General features: G+C 43.4%; 10 non-coding genes across 10 annotated transcripts; 7 read left to right on the forward strand and 3 right to left on the reverse strand.

The window, feature by feature from the left end:
• The first annotated feature begins 629 nt into the window (after positions 1-629).
• Trnaw-cca lies at positions 630-701 on the forward strand. Its single transcript has one exon. It is a non-coding gene; the product is annotated as a tRNA-Trp (tRNA).
• Positions 702-1,504: 803 nt separating this feature from the next.
• Trnam-cau lies at positions 1,505-1,576 on the forward strand. The gene has a single exon. It is a non-coding gene; the product is annotated as a tRNA-Met (tRNA).
• Positions 1,577-2,096: 520 nt separating this feature from the next.
• Trnar-acg lies at positions 2,097-2,169 on the reverse strand. Its single transcript has one exon. It is a non-coding gene; the product is annotated as a tRNA-Arg (tRNA).
• A 389-nt stretch (positions 2,170-2,558) lies between these two features.
• Trnas-aga lies at positions 2,559-2,640 on the reverse strand. Its single transcript has one exon. It is a non-coding gene; the product is annotated as a tRNA-Ser (tRNA).
• A 5,469-nt stretch (positions 2,641-8,109) lies between these two features.
• Positions 8,110-8,182, reverse strand: Trnar-ucg. Its single transcript has one exon. It is a non-coding gene; the product is annotated as a tRNA-Arg (tRNA).
• A 2,283-nt stretch (positions 8,183-10,465) lies between these two features.
• Positions 10,466-10,537, forward strand: Trnaw-cca. Its single transcript has one exon. It is a non-coding gene; the product is annotated as a tRNA-Trp (tRNA).
• An 8,256-nt stretch (positions 10,538-18,793) lies between these two features.
• Positions 18,794-18,864, forward strand: Trnag-gcc. The gene has a single exon. It is a non-coding gene; the product is annotated as a tRNA-Gly (tRNA).
• Positions 18,865-19,248: 384 nt separating this feature from the next.
• On the forward strand, positions 19,249-19,320 carry Trnam-cau. Its single transcript has one exon. It is a non-coding gene; the product is annotated as a tRNA-Met (tRNA).
• A 460-nt stretch (positions 19,321-19,780) lies between these two features.
• Trnas-uga lies at positions 19,781-19,862 on the forward strand. Its single transcript has one exon. It is a non-coding gene; the product is annotated as a tRNA-Ser (tRNA).
• Positions 19,863-20,914: 1,052 nt separating this feature from the next.
• On the forward strand, positions 20,915-20,986 carry Trnaq-uug. Its single transcript has one exon. It is a non-coding gene; the product is annotated as a tRNA-Gln (tRNA).
• Positions 20,987-21,920: the final 934 nt, after the last annotated feature.

Genomic DNA, 21,920 nt, shown 5'->3' on the forward strand with positions numbered 1-21,920 from the left:
GGACAGGAGGGAAGCGGCGCCGCCGGCTCGGAGCGCAGGGAACCCCGCCCCCCGCAGACCGCGGCCCCGGGTCCCGCTCCGCCGGCCTTTCGCAGCGAGGGCGCTGCCGAGAGACACAGGCGCCCGCAGACACCCCCAGGCCTGCCGCGCCTCCACCGCAGTGGGTCGCTCTCCGAGTACCCTTTTCGAGGAGGCTAAAGCGACCCCTCCGCTATTTGGGGAGATCGACCCGTAGCTCAGGTCCTGGGGAACCTGCACACGTCCCGAGTTTGCTAAGCAGGCGCGCTCACCGCTGCGATCCCACTCGCTCCTGCAGACCAGGCTTCCCGCTTTTCAGGTCCCCTTTCAGCTCTGGGCATCTGACGCTGAGGGACTGCCGGGCTAGGAAAGAGGAATCCACACCAAGTCAGCTCGCCAGCCCCGCCGGGGTTCATTTACTTAACCACTGGGCAGGACCGAGTCAGCTTTGGCCACGAGGCTGAAACCCACCCTGGTCAGCGACCCTGGGAGGCAGGGGAGGAAAAGCGCACGCTTGTTTATTAAGGGCCCCGGCTGTCTGGTCTTCACCGGGCGCTGAAAACCGGTTCCTCAGATCAGGTTGGTAGCCAGTAAAACATGATCACCCCGGTGGCCTCGTGGCGCAACGGTAGCGCATCTGACTCCAGATCAGAAGGTTGCGTGTTCAAATCACGTCGGGGTCAAAGGTTTTCACTAGCTAGTGTGAGTGGGTTTTTGGCAGGTACTGAGTGATCTGTCGATTCTTGAGAAAAAAAATTGGATAGACTCCTAGCTACTGCTGGACGTAAATGCTGGTTTACTTTAGCCTCCTTGGAATGCTCTCTTCCCTCCGCCTAGGGGGTACCCACAGGAATACGTGATTACATGTGGGAGGTGAACGTGGGCCTGCGGAGTTGTGAATTTCTTTCCCTGCCGATTTTAAACCTTTCGGCCTTCTCTGCACGTCCACTTCAGTGAGGTTTTCGGGGAGGAGTTGCCCGACAAGTGCCAAGCAACGAAGGCAGGAAAGCTGAACGCGATTGGGATCCCAAATACAGAGTCCAGGGAAGGGACCCTTACAACCTGCCGGCTAGCGATCGCGTAAACCACTCCAACTTATGATGTGTCTGCTAGTTTTTGTCCCACCTGAGTATCGAGATCCTCCAGCAGTTTATGAATTAATACTTTACAGTCTGGAAGAAGATGAGGGCATCTTTATTTCTCCAAAGGAGTTTCTATTATTTTTTATCTTTCACACTGACCAACACACAAGTATCTGGGCGAGAGAGGTGTTTCTCTGATGCGCACAAAATGTATCAGAATTACTTTTTTTCTACTTCCTATGAATCCTATTATTACCAGTCAGTCAATGTCCACAGGCCTCGTATTAGTGAAGATAGAGTATTGCTTTGGAAAACAATTCATATAAATTCCATAATAGATCAAAGAAAAATTTTCGTCAACTAAGGGACACCAGTATAGTAATTAGGAAAAGGTTATCACAGAGAGCAGAGTGGCGCAGCGGAAGCGTGCTGGGCCCATAACCCAGAGGTCGATGGATCGAAACCATCCTCTGCTAGTGTAGTTTTTTGTATCCAACATCTGTTTCCTGGTGAAGTGAGAACTATTGGAGTGGTCTTCGCTCGAGGTGAAAACTGGTACAGGTGCCCTAAGGAATTTGTGGGAGCTGATTTTGATAAGCTCCTCCTAGGGAATTTCTCTGATAGAGCCTCTGGGCCCAACTCTGCCCGCCACAGGCGCGCGCGAGGTGATAGGGAGACAACAGCAATGTGGCAAGTTTGAACAGGACAACAGGGAAATTTTCCCTGAAAAGGCGAAATTTAAGCAAAGACCTTAAGAGATAAGAGTATAAGACGCAATATTAGCTAGGGATGATGACTGCAGGGAGAGAAGTAAACTAAAGCTTGAGACTGTGTTACGAACATTTTTGTACATTTTGTGTAAAGTGAAAATTTATTTTACTTGAAATTTTTAAATAATAAAAGTAAAATGGAATCTGTAAGGAGATGAAACCAAACACCCACCGGTACTTGGCGGAACCTCAAAGAGATTTTTTTGATTACAAAAGCCTGCAATAACGAGCCAGCCAGGAGTCGAACCTAGACTCTTCTGTTCCGTAGTCAGACGCGTTATCCATTGCGCCACTGGCCCGCCCTTGTTTCTGCTTGCGGGGAGTTAAGCCTATAGAAAAAGAACGTGGTGGGATTACTGACTTTCTACAAAGGTAAATAGAATTCTTTATGTACGTCTAGTTATCAGGACCTTGAACCCAAAGAACTAAAGAAAGTGAACTCAGAACTTGAACTCAGAACTAAAACAAAGTGTAGTTCTATTAGTTCCTTTAACTTTGGTTACTCGTCCACAAAGTCTTCCTAGAAAGTGCGAAAATCACTTAGACGTAACTCGTATTCTTTCCGAACTTTCATTTTGCACAATGATAAACTCATTTTGATGGGACTTGTAAAATATGTAGGACAAAGTTTATAATACCACAATCCCCGTGATGGTGGCGTTTGAAGATTAAAACGGACGGCAATTACCGTAGTCGGCAGGATTCGAACCTGCGCGGGGAGACCCCAATGGATTTCTAGTCCATCGCCTTAACCACTCGGCCACGACTACAGATGCTTAAGTCTTCTTCGCAATCCTACATGTTACTATATATTATGTGCTTTTTGTACTAATGATTTACTAATAGCCAATTTCATAGTCTATCAATGAAAATGGAAAAGAATCAACCAACTTCAGTTCCAAGTCTGTGCTTGTTCAGCTGAGAACATTCTTTAGTTTTTTTTTCTAGAAAGCAGATCAGCAATATATTTCAATAACTTTAAAAAATCCTCATAATTTTTACTTCCTAGGAAATTTATTCTCAGTAAATCTGACAGAGGTGTGGCTCAGAAAGCCGCCTGTATCTTCAGATGCTTAGCCTGCGATACACTCTTCACTGTATGGGGCCTTCTCACACAAGGGGAAGAACAGTTGTATCTGAAATTCTGCAGACAATATTTGGATAGTATAAAAAGTCTCGTATAAGCCTGCGATAGTGGTGCATGGCTGTAACCCCAGCACTATGGAAGGATGCGGTAGGAGGCCCAGCCTAGACACTTTAGTGAGGTAGAGAGACCCTGTCTTCAAAGGAACTCTTCTACATTGTTGATGGGAATGTAAAGTAGTGCAACCATTATGGAAATCAGCATGGAGATGTGTCCAAAACCTAAAACTCTAAATTCCATTTGAACCAGTTATTCTCATTCTCTGTAGCTTCCCAAAAGACCTCATACTTCAGTGATCCGTGCGTAGGCAAGTTTCTAGCAGCACAGTCCATAATAGCTAAACCTTGGAAGCAGTCTATATGTCCATAAACAGATGAATGGGAAAGGAAAATGTGGTTTTTACACATAGTGGAGCCCTACTCTGCCATTAAGAAAGATAAACACCAGTCATTTGAAGGAAAATGGATGTTCTTTGAGACCATAATATTAAGTAAAATGAATCAGACATACAAGCTTAAATATTGCATAGTTTCTCTTACATAAGGAACCCAAAATATAAATAAAGAGCAAAATAAAAGCTAGATAATAGGAAGTAGGAAGATAGATATTTCTCATCTGGAAAGGGAATCAAGAGATGGAGGAGAATGGGAGGGAAGAAAAGGAAAGGGAATGAGAAAAGAATTAAGATGCATTATGTACATGTACCAACTCCACACAAGGAATGTAAATATTGTAAACTACAAACATTTAGTAATAAAAATTTGAAAATTAAAAAAATGGTGGAGGAGGCTGAGATGTAGCTCATTGTGAAGACTGGGTCAATGGCTGGGGCACCTCCTACAACAAGAACAGAATTTCAGAAACTCCACATTTCTGAAACTGCACTAGCATTACCACAACATTATCTGCATATATATATATGTATATATATATATATATATATATATATATATACACATATATATATATATATATGTATTAGTTAACAAGGAGGGGATTCTGTGTTTGGTCAATGGCTCCAGTGAACAGAAAACTAAGGCATGCTTGATATCTGCTGCACTGAAAATCATCTCCAGCCCAGACTTCTTTCCTGGGTTCTAGGATATCCAATTGTCATAGCTATTTCTTCCTATATGCCCATGGACATCACAAAAGCAATACATCCCAAAAGGAACACTCCATCCTTCCCCTCAAATTTGAATCTCCTTTAAAAATTTTAATAAGAGAACTCACATTCCAAAACCAGAGACCTAGAATGACACTTGTAGTTACTTTCATTGCTGGGACAAAACACCTGACACTCACAAGTTAATGAAGGAGAGGTTTCTTTTGGCTCATGGTTTGTAGAGGTTTTGGTACACAGCTGGCTGGTTGCAAGGCAGGGTGCTATGACAGAAGGGCATTGCAGAGCAGAAACAGTCCACAGCATGGCAAGCTGGAAGCTGGGAGGGATCAAGAGAGGAGGAGGGAAATAGACCTTTCCAGACCATGCTTACGGCGACCCAACTCTTCCCACCAAGCTTCACCTTTAAACAGCACATTCGGCTATAAACTCACTAGTAGACTTATCCAATGATGTGCATCACACACTCATGAGCCAGTCTCCTCCCAAAGACCCACAAGTGAGAATGTGAGGCTACAGGAGATGGCTAGAAAAAAGCCATAACAACATTTGGCCTTCTCCCTGTTTTTGATTCTCTCCCCACCAGACTTTCAATTCAGTCTTCTAATTACTTCTCAAATCCAGCTCTTTATCCCCAAAGCAAAGCACATTAGATGAGATCCTCAGAATGTCTCATGAGTTATTTGCAATAACTTCTTTTGGCTTCCAGTTCTTAGTCTCTCTTCATTCTCTCAAAATTTTTATTTTGCATATAATCATACCAAGGCCTTGGCCAACTGCTGCACATTCAAAGGAAAGCACGAAAAATGTGGCCACTACTTTCAGAAATTTCTAGAGTAAACAATTGCAGAAGTGAACAGTTAACAAGCCAGTACAAGTGAGAGATACTATATGCCTCAGTAGCCTATAGAAATGGTGCTGAACCCCAGCCACAAAGGTTTTAGGTGTTCCCTGTAGAATCACTCATTAGAATGCAAGCTTCACAAAGAAAGCTTGCAATTCTACCCTCTTTACTTCTGCTTGTTCCATCAGGGCTCAATAAGTACTTATAGAATGAATCATGTTTAAACTCAGCTCTGAAAGATGTGCCTGAGTGACCATAGTTTGGGTGGTGGGCAGTGAGCTAACGTTCTAGACTTAAAACTCTTGGAATATGAAAGGAGATAAAGAAAGTTTTAGTTGGCACATTGCTTTTTTGCAGGGGCAGCAATAAGAAATGTTGAGGGCAGATTATGTAAATGGGGTCATGTTGTTACCAATAGGGAAAGCACACTTCATTGTGTCACTTCCTTCTGGATCTTTAAGATACCTGTAGCCTATAGGCGAGATTGCAAATGACACAGGAGGCCTGCATCTTCAGCACCTGTCTAACCTTTGAAGCTTCTTCTCTGGCCACTGACAAGGGAGCCTGAAACACCTGAGACAATTGTTACCACACCACTGGGTGCATGTCCCACTGTGATGAAGAATGAAAACACAGATGGAGAAAGTAGGGTGCAAGCAAATTTATTTAAAAGATAGAAAAGCAAGAAAGTGAAATATTTAAAGGCAATGAAGTAAAGCTCCCACTAGCCAGGAGGGAGATCTGATACTAAGATACCAGGGCTCTTTGTCTAGCTAGGGGTTTTTTAGCTGGTTAGAAGGGAGCTCACATTTTTCAAGGTCCACTCTATGCAGAATTCACACAGTGCCTTGCAGGCTGATGCACCCTTGAGCCAATGGCCCATCTGACTATGCTTTGGGGGAAGTCCTAGATAGCCAAAGGACACCTGGCAGATGTTTCTGTAAAAGATCCCTGGAGGGTGATGACTCAGCAGACTCCATTTTGCACTTCCTGACTCCACATTGGGGAAGCTGTCCCTACTGCCTAATAGAATCCTGATTGCTGTCTAATTCCTGTTACAAAAGTATTATAGGCAGCTAAGTTAGATAGATATTAATATGCAGTCAGAGAGGGACAAGGAAATCAGCACAAAAATGACATCAGAATTATGGCTGGAGGGGCATCTGAAGAAGGCTAGACCTCTTCTTGGCCTTCATCCCCAGATAAACATGCCTTTCATGCCTTCCTAACAGATAAACAGTAACTTGGAATTATACTGTAATTAGCACTGCCTGGTCCAGTACGTTTAGAGAGGCATCAGCTCAGGTGGGTGACCAGAGCGTCTGGACTCATCCCCTTCAGAAATGCCTTTTTTCCCCCATCTATCCTTGCTATATGACTCGTTTCCTTATTGGATCAATATTAGCTAAACAGCTGTACTTGTAATCTTAAGATTGGTGGCACTTTGACCCACGTTGAGACTTTGCTGCATAAATTACCCCTGACAAAGGGCCTTGGTAGCCATTCGAGACCCTTCCTGGGAAATCCAGGCTCTATTCTTTTCTCCTTATTTCCAATAAAACCGTTCACTTCTTCCTTTGGTTTACGATTTATTCCTCAATGTTGGACTAGGAACTCCACATAGGTGACTTCTAATAGGTCGAGAGTTATATTTCTTCTATCTCAGAGGACCTACCTTTCCTAATACAGCAGGGTTTTCTTCACTCTGATCCCCTGCCTTGTGTGCTTAGAGCCATTTGTTTATCCTTCAGGGCCTTTGCTTAAATAATACAGACTTTGTAAAACTTTTTTCTAAAAATTCAAATTTTTAAGCTGGGCATGGTAGCTTACACCGAACACACAAAGAATATGGAATTATTTCTATACTCGTTACTCAGATTTAACAATTAATTTTGTCATGTTCCTCTTTCTGCTTTTCTCTGCCTCATCATGACATTCATTTGCAGACATTTTTATGTGTCACTCAAAAATACATAAACACATACCACTTAAACATGCACGCTACATAACCATAATAGCACCATCTCAATTTAAAACAATCTAACAATTCTTCAAAAATATTTAATATCCAGTCCTTATTTAAATTTATGTCATATATCTTTGAAGGCAGTTTTTCTAACCCAGGTGCAATTGCAGAGCATTTGTTGTATTTGACTGTAATATTGCCTTTTCTCTTTTAGTTTAGAAGTCTCCCAGCTCTGTGTGATCGTTGTTTTGTTTTGACGAAGACTTCTTAAAAAGTCAGTTGTGTTTTAGAATGTCCCACATTCTGGGTTTGTCTCATGCTTCCTAACGACGCCTTTAATTTTTTACCCCCTTTAAACCAGAAGTCTAAGTGCTTGAATCTTTCTGACTTGAGTGATTAGATTAGGGTTTACATTTTCCTTCAGACACCATACCATGGTGTTAACCTTGCAAATTACAAATAGTGGCCTGGTTAGGATATCCGCTAGCCCTAAAGATAAAGGGGTGCGTCCAGGGCTTTTTCTCTTTGCAATGATCCGATAGTCTTAGGATGGCAGTCTGAAACCATGAGCTTATGCTGTTTTCCTGTGGCCTTTTCCAAAAGGTTTCCACATTGTTCATTTCTTTGCCTGATCCATTATTCACTGAGGCTTGCTGACAGTGATCTTCCACATTCCTTTAAAGGTACTTTTGTTGGACCCGTTAACCTCTTTTCCTGCCCGCATCCCTGATCCCAGGTCTTTCTGAGGGTTCCTATGACAGTTTCAGATTTTCCCTGTTCTGACGATCTGCGCAGTTGGGTAGGTGGGCCTGCTTTAGGAAGGATCTTGGGTATTCACTCATTACTGTAGCAGGAAGATGAGAACTGGAGCAACTTTTGCTGGTCCTGTGGGCTGCTGCCCAAGGCTCTGCCTCAAGACCCAACCTCAGGGTCCAGGGTTGTGCGGATGCGGAGCGGCCATCCACAAAGCCTGAGTTTCCAAAGGTTTCCGGGTTCTGCTGTTCCCCCATGGGGAGGGGGTGAAGGGAAAAAAATAAAACATAGGCTAAAACTATTCCATTAAGGTGAAAAAGAACAGGTACCTGATAAGTGATTGTGAGAAAATAAAATTATATAAGGGCACTGACATACCACATTTATGTGGAAATAGATAGCCACCAAGCAACCACGAAGGGATTCGAACCCTCAATCTTCTGATCCGAAGTCAGACGCCTTATCCATTAGGCCACGTGGTCCGGCGGTAGGCTAGTGGCTAATTTGTTAAAGGAAAATAATCTTCGTGAAGAGTAGCTGAAACAGTGAAACCATCTAATCCTTAAAATATTTTACAACCTTGTTGGGGAAAGAAGTTTAACTTAATGGTCAGAAATACTTTGCAGTTTCAACTGGAAGTTATCCAGGGCAGGAATGCTGTGCTCCAGGCGTTAAAAATAGATTGCTTTATATCTCAGCGGAGCTGGGAGCAAGGCTAAGAGAGGAGTAAGCGTCCTAGCTGAGAAGGCGGAGAAGAGGCACAGACAGCTTCAGCGGCCTGCCCGCTTCCAAATACAGATCCAGATTTCACCCAAGAACTCACTTCTGATCTCCCCGCCAAACCCACCCAGAGAAGTCTACGGCATAAATTCAAACAGGACGAGAGTTCAGGGGAGGAGATAACAGCAACTGAGTTTTGTAATCTGAAAAGCTGATTTTGGAAAGATAGTTGATTTCTCCGTCCCAAGAAAGCAGAACTGTAAAGGGAAGGCAGAGAGGCCATGGGATCTATGCCGCACAACTCCATGCCGGTGCCCTGGGCCAGGTGAGAGGCCGCAAGAGCTGCACCAAGACACCTCCTTCCCTCAACTCGCTCGGGTTCCTGGGGTGAAACCCTACCTCCCGGCCTCAAGATGGGACTGGATTTGGAGGTCAGGACTTTAAAGAGGTGAAAGGTGAAATGAGGTCTGTAGGCGGGTCCTGATCCAGTCTGACAGATGTCCTTAAGAAGAGGTTAGGACAGGACACGGGAAGAAGGGGGTATAAAGATGGATAGAGAAGACTGTGATCTGCAAGTCAACTAGAGGGGCTTCAGGAGAAAAATGTGCAACCTACATCTTGATCTTGGATTTCTCATTTTGGAACTGTGAGAAGATTAATTCCTTCGGTTTAAGCCATCTGGGCCGTGGAATTTGTTTTGGCAGCTGTTAGTAAACCCTGGCATTGTTGCTCCTTCGCCCTAGAAGAGAGAAAGTTTATTCTCTTCAGACTGTTCCTGAACCTGGCCCGTTTTGCCTAAGGCACAGTATACCATCCTCTGAAACCATTTTCCAAACGTTTATGCAGCGGCGGAGCCTGTAGAGAAGCGAGACCAAGTCTCCAATCCTACTCCCAGAGTGTAGGACTTGAGGACATTTATGGGGTGTGGCACATACGAAGGTGATTGCATCAAACTTGATGCTACCGTTGTGACCCACAGGGCTCAGGAGTTGTCTGCAGGAGTTGTCTGCATACAGGAGACAGCTAAGCCAGGAAGATCAGGGGAAGTGGAGAGGGCTTAGCCAGGAAGTAAGGTGCCAGGTTTCTTCAAAAGTAAAGGCAGGCAGGAGCAGTGATTCTCCTGTAACACAGTCATTTGGAGATTTGTTAAATGCTTGCTGTTCCTCATTCAGTAGGCTTGGGGTGTGGCATAAAATGTGCCTATCTCACTCCCTACTGCTACTGATCCTGATCTGTTAGAGCTTTCTGAGAATCCTTGGGGAGGAGGGTAGGAAAGAGTAAAAGCGCTGTAAATGTTGATGGCTTGGTCGGGGCCACTGGTATGAGCGCCAGGGAGGCCAGGATTCAGATTGTGAAGTGAGAGTTTGGGAAGGAAAGGCCACTCCTGCCTGGATTTGAGATACCGGATTTGGGGTGGACCAAGGAGGCTGAGACAGGGAGGAAAGGGTAAAAGGAGTAGGGGCAGAGCAGAGAGAGGGGTAGCAGAGCGCAGAGAGAAGTAGGGGAGAGAAGAAGGGGTCGGGGAGGGGTGAAGAGGGATAGGAGAAGGATGGAGAGAGGCAAAGGAGAGTAGAAGTGGAGGAGGCCGGGAGAGGGGTAGGGGAGGGTTAGGCCCGCGGGGACAGTGCAGGGCCAGGCTGGTTATCTGCTCGGGAAGACCCAGAAGTGCAGTGAACCTGTAAGAAAGTCGTAGTGCAAATATCCTGGCCGTGTCTTACTCCCGTTTCACTGAGAACCTAAACCAAGTGTATCTGCGATATTTTTTCTTGAGGAAAATTTCAGCAAGTGGAAGAAAACAAAAGAGCTTTTCCCACATGGAGCACTTGAATTTGGGGATTAACACTGAATCTACTATGTTCCTTGTTTTTCCCCCAAAAAGGCATTAGCAGAGCTATAAGTGGTGGGGAGAGAAAAGGTCAAACCACATAGCCATTAGTATACGTGTTGCTGAAAGGCACACAAACCAGATAGCAATTTAAAAATAAATAAATCCTCACACTGAGGTTGGAAATCCTTAACTAAGAGCAAAAGCGCATTTTACTAATGACCTCGTGGCGCAACGGTAGCGCGTCTGACTCCAGATCAGAAGGTTGCGTGTTCAAATCACGTCGGGGTCAAGCCTTTGAGTATTTTAAACTTGATGGTTGAGGAAAGGATTGGATTTTACTCTCTGGTGCGATTAACTAACCCTTTCCTGTATTTCATTAACCCAGACAAGCGAATTTGATATTCCAAAGGCTGTTGAAACGAAAACAGCAGAACAGATGGCGGTCAGTAAGTAATCTCTGTCTTTTGCCCTGGTTGTACTGCTGGGATTATAAAAGGGATGAACTCCTCTTAGGGACAACCAGCCTTTGTCAGACTCTTTGGTACCAGGAATTAAACTCAGGACCTTGCGCTTGAATGCGGCCGTAGTACTCTTAAAGATAGGTTTAATTTGAAAGCCCTCTGGCACCATGAAATGCGTGGTCTGTTTCCCCTTTCTCCGGAGGCTTTACGCATCTCTGGGCTGCAGAGGACGCTTGCTGTCCGCTGTCCGCTGCCCATGGCGTCTTCTCCAGCCTGGTCCTCTGCGCGCTTGCTCTCTGACTTCTAGGCTTTTCTGCGGACAGCAACGCTCTGTTCCCCACCACATCCTCACCCTTGCTCTCCTGGACCTGAACCAGGAGCCACTCCAGAATTTACCGTCTATTTCTCATTCAAGCGTCAAGGTCCGCTGAGCTTGTTTTATGCGCCATCTGCACGAGCTCTTAACTTCCCTTGTTCACTGACACCCGTGTGCTTATTATGTTTGTTTAAAAATTGATATTATTCTTAACCGAGAAATCATAACTGGAGACACTTATGTAATGCAGTATGACGTTTTGATATTATGCTTGTTTATTTGTGGCAGGAGCTCACTATGTAGTGCTGGCTGGCCTTAAACTCGCTTATGTAGCCTAGGCTGGCCTCGAACTCAGCGATCTTCCTGCCTAGCCTCCCCAGGGGTGGAATTACAGGTGTGCATGCCCCATCATGCCAGGTCCTATCGTGCTTCTTTTTAAATGCAAAACGTATCCTGACATTGGCTGCAATCATCTGTGCCTATTAGCCCCGTGTCACTCTAACCTTTCAACTCCACTTCATTTTACTCCTCACCGAAGAGCTTTTGCACCTGCTGTTTGTCCTGAAAGACATTCTCCCTCTTTTGTGCATGATTCAGACACACTCATCTTTCATCGGTCAAGGAAAAGGAAAACACATTCCCCCAGGGCAGCCTTTCTGGTCTCTACACAAGGCCCTCCATAGCCTGCTCTCCAAATTTGCTTTCCAGATTTTTATCACCTCCGTCTCTCTGAACTGTCTACACCCCAGTACCATGTTATTGGGACTCACTCACTGCTTGTATGCTCAGCGAGGGCTGAGCAATCTATGTATTTTGCGGCTGCACTCATAGTGTTTAGTAGAGTGCCTGGTATGCAAAAGCACCCAGTAGCTTTGGAGGAAGTGCGGGAGGAGAGGGGAGATGTGGCAGTGTTATTGCTAAACACCTTTAGATAGGCTGCAGATGTGGCTCAGTGGCATAACAAGTGTGATGCCCTGGGCCTGATCCTCAGCTCAGCAGACAAAAGGAAAAAGGATGGTTGAGTTCTGTCATGGTAGCCTGGTAGCCAGCGGGCACAATGAGGAGAAAGTGCTTTCTATCCAAAATTTCTTGCTTCCTTGTTTCCTTCCCTTTAAAGTGAACCCTTGCAATGAAAGTCTGAGGCTAGTTACTAAGAATGCACTGAATTATGGCATTTCTATGTTACTTAGATCAATATATTTGTGACATTTCTTTGCCCTGTCTTTTGGCTTACAGTGTAAGGCTTATAAAGAAGTGATATAGCCAGCCCTGATAGAACAGACTTTTAAATCCAGCCCTCTGAGAGGCCCAGGCAGGCAGGAAGATGGAAGTTTTAGACCAGCCTGGGCAATTTAGTGAATCCCTGTCTCAAAAACTAGAAAATGGGAAGGTGGGATAGCTCAGTGAGAAGACCCTGGGTTGAATTATCAGCACCAGAAAAGGAAAAGGGTGGCGCTCGGGGGTGGCAGGGGGAATGCAAAAGGGAAGCAGGATAATTGTTATTTTTAAAAAATCAAACAAACATTTTTTAGTGTATTATATTCCTAAAAGCTATAAAGTTAGAGCTCTATCAAGTTGTGTACTCATATTATACAATCATTTTCTATATCTTACTCAAGATCACATCATCTCTGATTGTATTAGCTTTGTAGGCTGCCCTAACAAATACCATGGACTGAACTACAGAAATCATTTTCTCACGGTTGTTTCAGGTGATTAGAAGTCCAAGGCCAGTGTATCAGTTGGATAGATTTTTTCTGCGGTCTCTCTGGTTGGCTTACAGAGGGACAGTCTTCTCTTGCTGCCTTTACCTGGACTTTGTTGCATGCCCATGTCCTAATCTCCACTTCTAAAGCCATCAGCCCCATGTGATCAGGGCCCACCCTACCACCCCCTTGGGGACCTTATCTCCAAATACAGTTTCAGTCTGGAGACCTGAAAGTTAGGGCTCCAATGTATGAATTGAGGAGTGAAGGACATGCTCTGTCACCAATTAAATTGGGTGTTGCTCTAAGGAAAAATGAAATAGTATTTATTTAGTGATTTAGACATTAGGCATGGTGTTAATCTCTCCTTTTTATAAAATTCCTTCATTTTTTCAGAAAAATTGAAGCTTGCCATAAATAATTTATCCCAGGTCATATTCTAAATGAGGAACAAACCAACTGGGAACTTATGCTTTTCTAACATCAAATCATGTCAGTTTCTCATATATAGATTAAAAGAATAAATTTTAAAAAACATAATGCCTTTCATATGAATATAAAAGAAGCTTGTGTTTTATTTAATTCAATAATTAATGATAAAGCTCATTTATCATTAATTATTATAAAACTACTACAAATTAGTAGTACTTCCTCCCAAGCTACTGGGTGCTTTTGCATACCAGACACTCTACTAAACACTTTACTAAACTACTACAAAATAAATTATTATAGAACTACTACAACCAATTCAAAAGAGAATTAATAACACACACAGGTAACCAGGAAGATTGAATAGAAACCAGACTGGTCCCTAACCACAGATTATAAACACATTCCATCTGACATGGTTCATTTGCTTTTCAATGGACAGGGGTGATTTGTGTAACTACACATTTTCTATAACTCTCTTGTAAAATAACTTCAAGACAATGAAAGGTATAGGTTCTTAGAAAATGAAATAATCTAGAAATACTCAGTAGACTACACATATAGTAATTGGGGGGGGGGTCAATTTTAAAGACTTTCACAATTTTTCAGATGTCAAAGATAAAAAAGTAATTATTATTTGCCTATTAATATGAAACATAAAAATGTAAATGAAGCTGGACATTAGTTAAATTGCTAGGGTCAAACTTTAGTCTACAATACACTTGCAATACTGTAAGGAAAGAGTAGAGTGGACTGAACTCCAGTTTTTGCAGAGGCATTCTTAAGGGAGGAGGAGGGAATTCAGAGCTGGGGAACAGTAAACTCTGGAAAATGCAGAAAACTTTAAAATTGGGAAGGAGGATTGGCCGTCTGGGTTTGTGGAGTGGGGCTTGCAGAAGTTAGGTTCCTACCCTCCCGCAATGGGGGAGCGGGCCTCCTCTCAGTGCCTTTTGCAATAAATAGTAGATTGTTTTGGCAGCTTTCAGTTTTCCCAGGTAGATACAGTAAGGGGGATTGCACCAGTGCCGAAGAGGGGGTGAGGAGCCACACTGGTGTTTGGGCAAGGTGAGACTCTCTGATATCTGATGCAGCAGAGATAGTCAGAGGACTATTCAGTCATAGAAATAAATAATAATCAACCCAGAACACCACAAAGAGATTTTGCTTAAACAATTGTAGAGGGGAGAGGTCTTGGTAAGCTGTGAATTTGTTATTTTGTGGTGTGTGCAACAGAGTTCCAAACTTATTGCAAAGCGTACACTTGCTGGTGAGGGAAAAGCAGCTTGGGGTGGTGGGAGCTATCGTGTGCTTTGGTCTGGGGCTGTATAGAGTGGTCCTGGGTGCCGCTGGAGCTCAAGCAGGCAGAGGGGAGTGATTTCCTCAGCCCCCATTGTTCTACTCTTTTAAACTGAACTCTGTTCCTTTTCTTTGTTTTTCCTTCAATACTGGGGATGAAACCCACCAAGCCTGGGTATATGCTAGGCATGTTCTCTGCCACTGAGCTGTGTCTCCAGCCATGACCTCAGCTCTGAGTAACAGTGAGGACAGCTGAGGGTTTATAGAAAATCGGCATGAGGGGAGGTCATGGGATGGAACTATCTAAGAGGTACTTGATTAAGATATCAAAGGATGCCAAGCATGGTGGTGCACGCCTGTCATCCCAGCACCAGGGAGGGTGAGGCAGGAGACTGCAGTAAATTCCAGGCCAATCTGGGTTTTAGAGTGAGTTCAGTGCCAGCCTAAATTTTATATTGAGACCCTGTCTCAAAAAAACCAAACCAAACAAAGCAAAAGATACTAAGAGTGGGAGGATCCTCCGTAAAGTGGCTCAGCAGTATTCCTGCTAAAACTGGCTGGGCAGGCCAAGGCTGAGGTGGGGAAAGCTCAAATTTGGAAATCCTTGCGGATGTTCTGCCACCAAGGTGCCTTGTCATTACTGAATCACCGTCTGGAGAACCTCAGGACCAGGGTCAAGGTGACCTGGACTGTGGCTCTGAGTGTCTGCAGCTTTTGAAATCTGTACAAACTCATGAACTCCATTTTGTTGTATAGCAGCAGGATCCTGTGAGTCCTGTTTAGGTCAGTCAGTTTCCAGGCCCTAATTCTGTTCAGGTTATAACTTCACTGAATTTGTTCTATAAACACAGCTGAGGAAGTACTAAACTGCAAACCATGATGAAGGAGTAAGCATATCTGAGGCCCCTATAAATGTCATTTTTATTTATCTCACACAGGGATGTGTCAGTTTTAGGTATTTTCCATGGAGTCTCTTCTGTTTTCACTAGATTTAACTTTGAAAAGTGTTGTTTGGACACACCCCCTGACCATCTCTAGTAGGACTTGTAATTAGATTGACTGACAGTGATAGAACCATAGTTACAGACCGCAACATGCAAGAAACAAATGCCTCTGCTTCAATGCAGACGCCAATATATAATTTCCCTGTAATAGCAATCTGAAACTTCTGTTAAAAATTCAAAATACAAGGAAGTAGGATTTAATTTTCAATGAAAGGCATATTAAGGCAATTTTAAATTTTATTGTCAGACAACTAAAATATTATTTAGCTAATGTTTCTCCCTAGGGTTTAATTTTTAAAAAATATTGTCTTTAAAGATTACCTGTGGAAACCATGCCTGTATACTTTGAGGGAGCCTGTATTGATTGTGAGGAATGAAAGTATCCCAGTTTGCCATCTGTATTCATGTGACTTCTATTCCACTGTTTTCTTCAGTGTAATTTACCATTTCCAGACTCTTGCTCAGAAGCTAGAATCAGCGAATTATTATTATTTTTTGCTTATTCCAGAGATTCCTTGAAAGACCTATCAACTCCTCAATAGAATACACAGTTTCCATGCAGTATTCTGACTCTGTGTGATTTAGCCATGTCTGTCAAACAGGTTCCTTCAGGGGATGGGCCTAATTTTCCTCCCCTTGAGTGTGTGGACTCAATGACTTATTTCCAGTGTATTTCTATAGAAAACTGTGGAAGTGGCAGTCCTACAAGACTTCAGCTTCCTCCTTGTCCTCCGTTGGGTCCCTTGATCCGGTCAGGCCATCTGTCATCGCAGGACACTGAGCTGAAAGAGGAGCATGTGGGGAAGAACTGGGCTCCACCCTCAGCTGAGGGAACAGGCTGGGAGGATGACGACTTCAACCTCACCAAGACCTCAGATAACCACAGCTGCACCAACATCTCTATGCAACCTCATGAGAAACCCCAGCCCAGAAAAGGCTCTCCTTAATGCCTGACCCACAGAAAGTGTGCCTGAACAAATGTACTTCTAAGACACCAAGTTTTAGAGTAATTTCTTACACAGCAGTAGATAATAAATACTGTATTTCACCTCAAATTCCTCCCGTGTTCCAATATTTCAATCATGATTCCAACCCAATCCTGACTAAAGTCTTAATTTTGTAAGACTAGCCACAATCTGGATTTCAACAATCTCAGTAAAATCTCAGCCTTGGCCAGACATTTCTAAGATCCTTGAGTTAGCGTTTTCCCTTGCAAGTAAACTCAGCTTTGTTCTTTTGGGGGATTTAGGTGATGTTTGGAGGATCAAGCACTTGACAAACAGCCTATAAATCTGAGGAATTAGAGTGCACATTATACAGATTATATTTATATCACACAGAATATACTTTGGGCATTTAGTTTTATATTTTTAATTTAGGGAGTTTGTTTGTTTTTGAGATAAGTTCTTGCTATGTAGTTCTGGCTAGCTTTGAACTCACTATATAGCCCAGGCTGGTCTCCAACTTTAGGTGATCTTCCTGCCTCAGCTTCCCCAGTGCTGGGATATTTGTTTTAGAATAGGTTTAACACACTATTAATTGAATATAACTCACATGAGTACCTACTAGGTACATTATGTTGAAGATTTCTGTTTGTAAGTAGAAATAAGGTAAAATATCTGATTCCTAGCATTTCATAAGGCTTAGAGGCCCTGTTTCTGTAATCCTATCACTCTAGAAGGCTGAGTCAGGAGTATTCCAAGTTGAAGCTAAACCTAGGCAATTTAAAGATGTAGGGAGACCGTGTCTCAAAATTAAAAACAAAAAAAAAAGGACTGAGGATGTAGCTCCGCGCTGAAGACCCTGGATTTAATTTCCAGTTCTGCACAGAAGTCCCACGAAATAATTACCAGTAACTAACATCATTTATCTGCTGCATCTGTTTTAATTTACTTCATGGTAAGTCCCTTTAGGAGTGTAGTTCAACTCTTGTAAGCTCCGTTTACAAAAGAATAGATAAGAACTAATACATTATGTAATTGACCCAGTTTTGGGATATTTGTCGTACTGTTTAGTTCTGTTGCTAGGATTTAGGAAAACCTAGTATATGGCCCACACTCTTCTTTTTGGAAAAGCAGTAGTAGGCTTTTCATTTGCTGGGCTGCTTCCTGCCTTTCCTCTCTTCCAAAGCACTGAATTACAGCTGCCAAACGAATACTCCCGAATAACAAGGTCTTTCTCTGTCTAAAGCCGTAAAAAGGCAAACACTGGAGAGAGCCGGGCACACGGGGAACATCCTGGCTTTCATATCCCTTCCTGTGCAGACTAGCCGGGTCCCGAGAGGGGGCGACAGAGATTAAGAAGAAACTAGAAACACTTAGTAAAAATAAAGCCGGGGACCGGTTGGGACCTGCCATCTCTGATGGAAAGGCAGCGACAGCCGAACATGGTCTGCCTCTTATACGCTGTACAAGGGAGGGAAGTACGCGACGGAGTCAAAAGTGCAAGGTCTCAGCGTTTTGCAGAGAGCGCTGGAAGCGAAGCACTGTCAGAGCTTTCTGTGCTGTAGCTAACAGGGAGGATGTCACGGCCGGACCCCTGTCCCACCGGCTTTGCTCTGGCCCCGAAAGCGCTGTCAGTCTCCAGCTCAGCCTCTCCTCCCAATTTTTCTGAAATTCAAATCCAAAACTAACATTGAGATGAATTACTTCTCCTTGTTGGTGGTTTTCTGCGCATTCCCTTTTCCTCCAAGCCAGCTGACAAGTCCTCCCAGCCAGGGGCCACACTTACTGTACATTTCCAGGCACCACTTTGGTTTGCGGTTCCCAACCGCCGCGGTGACTCCGGAAATCGGACAGAAACGTTGTCCCGGGGAGGAAGAGGAGCAGGTTTGCAGGGGGTTCCTGAGCATTCGCACTTTCAGAGGCCTTTCTCCCGCCATCTCGCTTTCACCACGACGACACTTTCCTTGCCAAACCTGATTCCCAACAGAGTGACAGAGGATCTTCTAAAATTTTTTCCCCTCTAAAATGTGGTAAGTTGGTGTTTTAGAGTGGAAGAAAAGCGCTTCGACTTGGTTTCTTAATCGAATTGACTTGCATCCTAAAGCGAGAGATTTCCAGAATTTATTTTCATTAGGGATTAGTATTGGGGAAAGGGTGAAGAAAGATTTGTTTGCTAAACACTTATAGGTTCTTTTCACCTTGAAAAGCCTCCAAAGGTTATATGTAGGTAGACTTTCAGCTTCTTTCTAGTTCTTGAATGTTCCTGAAATGCGTGGATAGCTTTTTGTTTAACCGTATTTAGGAAAATCCTAGAGAAATAAAAACCAGTTACCGCTTAGGACATAAATATAACTATATAAAGGCAGTCGGGAAAGGAAAAAACAGGTTAGCATTGGTGGTTCAGTGGTAGAATTCTCGCCTGCCACGCGGGAGGCCCGGGTTCGATTCCCGGCCAATGCAGAACTACTTGGTCTTTTTTCAGCCAACAATGAAATACACTTTCCACGGGAAATTACGAAAAATATTTCACAGTAATTGTTCCTATGTCTGCTGATGACCAGAAGGCGAAGTAACTTTTACTTTTATAAGTTACTACGATCAGTGCTCATTTTGTTTTTCAATAATCCGAAACAATTTCCACCCAGCTTCACTAAACCTTAGCTGAAAAAGGCCTTTAAGGGAGGAATACTAAACAGCTGGTGTTTGGTGCTAGCGCGTAGCCGCGTGTACATTACCTTTTCCATTCTCCATGATAATTATTGAAATATAATAAATCGTTCAGAATTGGGAGCGTGCCAAAAGTCTTAGGCTTGTATACGTATTTGGAAAACTTTTCTCGCTGTCAGCAGAGTGGCGCAGCGGAAGCGTGCTGGGCCCATAACCCAGAGGTCGATGGATCGAAACCATCCTCTGCTACAAGTTTTGGTCGGAACCTGCACTTTAGGAAATAAGAAGATTGAAAAACGGGTGTCACCAAGTAATGAAGTTTTGGAGACTAAACCAGACAGTGTAAGAATCAGAAAGATGATTTGTTAGAAATGGCTATTTCCCGTCTTCAATTATGGTAAATTTCACTCCGTCAGACGACACTGCCGTTAAATCTCCCAGACTTGGAAGAGGTCACAGCGTACACTTAGGCGTTGGCTTTCTCCCCAGGAGGGGAGGTCTACACCCTAAATCGGCCGAGCTGCACAGTCCGCTATAACTTTTGCAGCTAGGATCTCAGTCTTCACAGCTTGATCTTTTATAAAGTGTGCTGACAGACGCTACAGAAACTTTGTTACATTCTCACAATGGACAAGGTTGAAGCGAAACTTACGCAGCGAAAATATTATTACTCCTCATGGGAATATATCCAAGCCTTAAGATCAGGACTGTAGTCGTGGCCGAGTGGTTAAGGCGATGGACTTGAAATCCATTGGGGTCTCCCCGCGCAGGTTCGAATCCTGCCGACTACGTAAGAGTGTTTTCTTTGCAGGTATATTAAAACCTAAAATCTCAGACAGTTCTCTTCTATGGTGACGGGTAATTTTTCTCCACATAAACTGGAAGTAGGCGGTCCTATTCCTCTCATGAAACAAGACGCGCACATCTTTGTAGGTGTCTGGGAAAAATATCTAACAACATTAGAAATTTCTGAGATGCTGTAGATGTGCTGGAAAAAGCTCAGTTGTATTACTTTAAAATCCTCAAGATTTTAATAATGTTAACAAGAACGAAAATGGGATAAGGGTATTTAGAGGAGGAGGGAGGGAGTCAGGAGGGAAGGGGAAGAGGGTTAAAAGAAAAAAAGAACCAATCTATATTATATACATGTACTTACTCCCAAAGATGACTTGTACATTGCATGCTCTGCAAACGTGTATTAATGAAAATATTTTTAAAAAAAATCCTCTGGAATTGCTGTTTCTCTGTCCGACATAGGGCTCTTGTCTTACTTCTGAAATCTAGTTTCTGTCAGACGTCCTAAACTTCGCCTGTCTTTAACTCCTGTCCCTGGACATTCTTCCAAGAATTTGGGTACATCCATGTATCACTATTATACTCGAGATCATATCTGATCTGTATCTCAACACTGATCAAAGCAAACATTTCCAGTCTTTCTTCCCTGCTGGATCCGGCTAACTTGCCACTTCTAGAGGCCAGAGCTGTACAGAACAAACACTCATCTTATTCTCAGAGCTGCCAGTCAATTCCTTGCATCTCATATTTAGCTTTCTTCTTTCTGTGTCTTTCATATGTATAGGTATCCTAAGAGATTTCCTTTTATGTAAGGTGTATAAATATTCACAGACTAGGTTAAAGACTTAGCAAAAGCACAGTTTTGATTTTCCAAGGACATCCATCTATTCTAAAATTCTCCTTGGGCAAGGCTGGAACAATTTTGTGACTTTCTTGAAATCCCAGAACATGAACATATTTTGCAAACCCAGAATGAAAACATCCCAATTAGGCTTGTCTGGCTTCTGGTACACTCGCTATCTAAAAGGTGTCAAGCAAGGTTGTTGGTGGCCCCATGGTGTAATGGTTAGCACTCTGGACTTTGAATCCAGCGATCCGAGTTCAAATCTCGGTGGGACCTTCTGTGAATTTTGATACTATGATATGCATCCTCCCAAATGCCAATCACTCTGAAATTGCCTACTTTCCCGCTGGCTTCTTCTCCAGGGAAGCTTTAATTACTCTCAATTCCAAATTATATCTATAAAAAAATACCCGTGTGGTCGAGGTGCTACAGATTCCTGTGTCAGATGACCTCTCAATACACATTTCCAGGCGCAGAAATATATATATATATAATTTGTAAATTTTAATAGCCAGTTCCTACATAACGACGCTAAACTGAATTCCCAACCTCTCTGGGCCCTCAGAAATATCTTGGGAATTTTGCCCTGTGATTTTCCCACAATGTCCTCAGGGTGCACCCTCTTAGCTGCCAGTACTGCCAGTTACTTCCTCCAAAATCAATACGGAGTCTCTGACCTGCAGAAAATCATCTTCACGTAGGTCCGGAATCTCAGCCCTAGTCCCCCTTCACTAGATGTCCGATTTGGTTTTTTTTGCCCAGAATTCCTGGGCAAATAGGTTAGAATCCCTGCTTGGGTGGTTATGATTTATAGCCTCTGCCTTCTTCCTTCCCTGGAGCTTACAGTTTTCTACCAACCTCTAGGCATTAACACTACCCTGAAAATATCGGGCCACATAGCAAGCACAGGTGTATACATCTTAGAGGGCCTGCGGTCTGTACCCACTAGAGGCTCCATCCCAACACCTTAAAATCGTGTTTTCCACATTATCTGGAAGATTAACTGCTGTATTAAAAGTATGTATCAGTCTTTCAGTAATGATCCACCTTGAAGGGATTCATGAGTTTGTGGCTTGGGCCTGAATTTCAAAGCTGTTGTCTTTTCCCTATCACCTGCACGACCACTTGCACTCTCTCCTCTTGGTGCCAGTTTTTGCTTTGGTGATGCCTGAAGTTAATAGGATCTCTGTAAGTTATTTTTTGTTTGGTT

This window comes from Chinchilla lanigera, unplaced genomic scaffold (assembly GCF_000276665.1).
Source record: "Chinchilla lanigera isolate Chin_1 unplaced genomic scaffold, ChiLan1.0 scaffold00082, whole genome shotgun sequence".
Classification (NCBI taxonomy): domain Eukaryota; kingdom Metazoa; phylum Chordata; class Mammalia; order Rodentia; family Chinchillidae; genus Chinchilla; species Chinchilla lanigera.